A 5,072-nucleotide genomic window follows, 5' to 3' on the forward strand; every position below is an offset into this window, starting at 1 on the left:
ATTTCTAAATCCATCCTAGTTTGCCCTATCAAAGTGCCGTCAGGTCACCCTGGCAGATTCAGAATGGGGAGGTTTGGGGGGCTAAATAATGAGGCTTTGATGAGATTGTGGTCAGAGGATCCAAGTGGTGACAGTACTTCTACCCCAGTGCTAGGCAGGTGCGCATCGTGCAATTACACAACGCTGCACTCAAGTGAATATCGTTTGCGAATTGGACATTGCATGAGACCTTGTGCATTATTGTGTTTTTGCACATGAAAAGGCAGGTGCATAAGCGCAAACTTAGTTGCACTTGGACAACTAAATTTGCATTTACACACCTGCCTTGTGCACCTGTCCTGTGGACTGTGCACTGCACAATCCACAGGACACATGGTCTTGGGAGCTGCCCACATGGCTGGAGAAGGGATGGGGGAGGCTCGGGCGGGAGGGATTGTTACGGGGAGGTGGGAGGGTAGTAGCATTTCTTAAAATGCTTTAACAAAGATAATGTATTTTAATATTTTTAAAAATCATTATTATTAATAAATAATAATAAATTAAACTTTCGTTATTCATTAATAGTAGCATATGCAATTCCTTACAAAAATCAATAAAACATATTATTTAAATCAAATATCAACAGCCTAAATTTTATTAGGCTGTGGATATTTGATTTAAATAAAATGTTTTAATGATTTTTGTAAGGAAATGCATATGCCATTGTATATCTATATTAAATTATTAAATAAAACGTCTTGAGAAAATGCAGATAAAATAAACCTGGCAACACCACAGTCTTTTTCCCTGTCCCTCCTCTCCGCTCACTCCTCTGTATGAACTTCCACGAGTTAACAATGCCTTGCTCCAGTCTTACCTCCTTAGTCACTTAGTGTGTCAAGTGAATTATTTTATTTCACAGTAAATAATTTCAATTGAATTTGTCAGTAATGGATGCCCCCAGTACCAGAAGTACCAGCTGTACTGCCCAGTTTTGGCAGCCAGATGCAGAATGTGAAATTCAAATGACCGAGAGCGTGGTGGCAGAAAATAGTCCCAGCCCTGCTGACAGCCATGACAAAGGCCATGAATCAAGAGTAATTCCCACAAATATTTGAAAATGGTTTGCACTTGTGCTTTGCGACATTGTGCATGCTAATTATTAGTCAGACGGTGCACTTGTGCTTGCGCAAGGTAGTGAACTGTGAATTGTGCATTGCACTTGTGCAAGGTCCTTTTTCATTCGTGCTGCCCACCAGTTCTATCCTGTATTGATCAGGATTATTTGTCAGGAATAGATCCAAGAGATGGGCATTATGATCAGGATTATCTGGTATTCTGGTTTGTTGCTTTGCCAACTGCATGAGATTAAACAATTCTGCAAACAGCTCGCACTCTAGACCAACACCATCAGTCCTGGCAGAATGCAATAACCATTCAACATTATGTACGTTAAAATCACCTAAAATGGTAATTTCGGTGCTAAGGGCAAGGTTAAGGTTGCTCAACTGTGTGGATATGGAGTCAAATACACTGGGTTCTGAAGAAGCATTAGGGAGCAATAGATTAAACAGATATATTTGGTAATATTTGGATAATTTAGTTTATACAGTGAGTAATCAAAATTCATTGAAGAGAAATTTAAAACAGTGTCAACTGCATGTTGACATTAGATATAACATCAGGTGCCACCCTTGTCATGGAAGTTTGTGAGGAGATGGTAACCTGGAAAAGAAAATGGGGATATTTCGGTAGAGGGAGACATTTGTGGTTCTGTGAGGAATACGGCCAGAGGGGAAATGGTCTGCAGGATAAATTGAACTGAATTTAGATTGGTGCTGAGACCTCGGATATTGGTAAATAATAAGGCTGCACCTGCACTTCCCTGCTGATAAACATGACTGGAAATTGCATCAGTCTCTACTGGCACAGTCGTTTGATGGCGACCGGGAGGACCCTGTGCCTGCAGCCCTACCCTGCCGGTGAAGGCAATCCAAGATACAACCTCGTTTGCTTGTAATAATGCAGCGGCGATTGCTAAAGGGAGTGGGAATAGAAGGTGTCATATCTTTGGTGCATGTAGTGTGGTGTAGACAGTTGAAGGTAGAGGTATTAAGAGGGTATGCTGGCCTACTCTTTGTGTAAATGAAAGCACTGAAAATGTTCAGCAAAGGGAGATGGTCAGGATCAAGTCCTGAAGGCTGGTGAAACAGGAGCTCCAGCTCTCCCTATCACCAGCCATCTCGGGGGTACGGCTTGCCATCCATCTCGCGGGTACTGCCCTGTTCGACTGGTGCTACTCTCTCTCTCTCTCTCTCTCTCTCTCTCTCTCTCTCTCTCTCTCTCTCTCCCTCTCCCTCTCTCTCTGTATATATATATATATATATATATATAGAGATATATATATATATATATATATGTATATATATATATATATAAAACTAGCAGGGGTACCTGGCATTGCCCAGGCCAGAAAGGTGAACACACTAAAGCTATATGTTCTCATTCAATCTTTCTACTCCAGAAACACCGTGTACCTCTAATGCTTCTGAAGAGAGATTATTAGAGGTCCAGGAAGTTTCTATTATAGCTTTTGCCTGCTAACTAACGCACAGTATTTTTGAGCACTTGTTTACTATTACCAGTGACTTCAAATGACCTTTGATTGGTGACCTCAAGTGACCCCAGAGGTCAACCTTACATAGCCTGTGTCTGAACTGGAGGTCATGTTAATCTCCATGCGATAAATTGGCTGTTGGGTCCAGTCCTTCGAGCGTGTATTATCGGTGACATCAAACGACCTCCGAACGATGGCCTCAAATGACATTGGAGGTCAACCTCACATAACCTATTTCCAAACTGGAGGTCATGTGAGACTCCATTCCAAAAATTGGGCTGTTGTTTCCAGTCGTTTGAATGTGTATTACCTGTGACCTCAAATACCTCCAACCAGTGACCTCAAATGTCCTCAGACACATAGCCTATGGACAAACTGAAGGTCATGTGAGTCTCCATGCCAAAAATTGGACTGCACGGGTACCCAGCGTTGCCCGGGTAAAAAAAAGGCGAGAACTCTACAGGTTACCTCAAATGACCCAGATCTGAATTTTGACTCCCCTAAAACCACCCTTGATGCACCTTGATTCAGAAAACATATGGGTCTGGGGATCTCTGGCCCTTGGTTTGGGCATGATTGAAGGACAAACAAATAATTACTATATGTATGTATATCTATATTGTATATATATATATATATATATATATATATATATATATATATATATATATACAGTAATCACTCTAATATCCGGACGCCCAATAACCAAACATCCCCACTACCCGGACCTTATCGTCCTGGGATCCAACATTCCCAAAATGGTCCGAAAACCCCCCAAAATTAAAAAGTAAAACGATTTTTTCCCGTCCGTAATTTGAACTTGCCGCGCGTGCCGCGGGAGAGCACTGTTTTGGTGCGTCATTCCTCCGATGTCCGATAGAGCGCTGCTGCATCCTCCCCACTTCCTGCCTGTCTCTCACCGCGACTGGACCTACGCTCTTCGCAATGGCTGCCCACGTGCTCGTTTTTGTGGTGGTGCCCTACCTGCTGCAGGGCCTCCTGCTGCTCTCGGGCCTCCTCTTAGTGTGTGTGATGATGGCCCCGCCACCTGAGAAAAGGAAGAGAGTGGTGTTGACTCTGGAAAAGAAGAGGGAGATATTGGAGAAAGTTGATGCGGGTTGGTCTTCTTCCCGCATTCTCCACGAGTACAACCTGGCCCGGTCGACTTTGTTCGATATCAAACGTTCCCAAGACAAACTCATGCAGTACACGGCTGACTTCTCGTCGAGAAGCAAATGCAACGTGGAAAGGAAGGTTATGTTTACCCCCAAGTTTGCAGAAATCGACCGATCCATGTTGATTTGGTATCGACAGCAACATGCAGCTGGTGTGATAGTACGTGGAACGTAGCTGAAGGCTGCTGCTGAGAAGTTCGCAAGGCTTCATGACGCCCTAGACTTCAAGGCATCCGAGGGTTGGCTCTTCGCGTTCAAGTTGCGACATGGCCTTACTAACCGTAAAGCACATGGCGAAGCATTGGACGCTAACGAGGATGGAGTTGACGAGTTTCGGCACAAGGTGAAAGGCTTGATCGACAGGGAGGGCCTAACTCTTGGTCAAGTCTACAGTGCTGACGAAACTGGCCTATTCTATCGCTCGCTGCCAACGAACACTCTAGCCGAGGAGACGGAGAAGCGTGTACCTGGCCGCAAGCTTTCCAAGGAACGGATATCTGCTTTGTGTTGTGCCAGTGCTAACGGCATGCACCGGCTTAAGCCCGTTGTTGTTGGCCATGCAAAGCAGCCTCGGTGCCTTCGTGGGGTGATGGATGTCCTTCCTGTCGTCTGGTACCATTCTTTGAAAGCATGGTTCACAGCTGTGATTTTCAAAGACTGGTTTCACGTCACTTCGTCAAGGAGGTCATCCATTACCAGACGAAGACACTGGGAATCCCTCACGACCAGGTAAAGGCTCTCCTTCTGCTCGACAATGCACCTGCCCACCCGTGCGACAAGGGCTTGGTTGCTGAGAATGGCCGTATTAGGTGCATGTTTCTGCCACCTAATACGACTGCTCTCATTCAACCCATGGACCAAGGAGTGATCGTGGCAACAAAGCGCCTATACCGTCGGAAGTTCCTGGACGAGGTGATGATTGTTCTCGAGGACGAGGACGAGCGCAGGGAAGGACAGGACACACGAGGCAAGCGGACTTTGGAAAACCTTCGCCGCTACAACATCAAGTCTGCGCTGTACAACTGGGCTAGTGCATGGAAGGAAATCCCTGTGAAAACTCTTGAAAATGGTTGGTCTCGTTTGCTTCTCGGAACGGATGTGGAGTACGATTTTCTAGGGTGTGATGTGGATGACTTCCATGCACGGCTACGTACGCACAGTGACGATGTTGATGTGGACGATGTTCGTGAGTGGTTGGATGATGACGAGGGCGATCCTGGGTATCAGACGTTGTCTGATATTGAGATCGCGTCTTTGGTTGCTGGTGTCAGTACCGAACTTGAAGATTCCGATGACGAAGG

The sequence above is a fragment of the Coenobita brevimanus genome, chromosome 101 (genome assembly GCF_032717465.1).
Source record: "Coenobita brevimanus isolate Jiangsu-jjx chromosome 101, ASM3271746v2, whole genome shotgun sequence".
Lineage (NCBI taxonomy): Eukaryota > Metazoa > Arthropoda > Malacostraca > Decapoda > Coenobitidae > Coenobita > Coenobita brevimanus.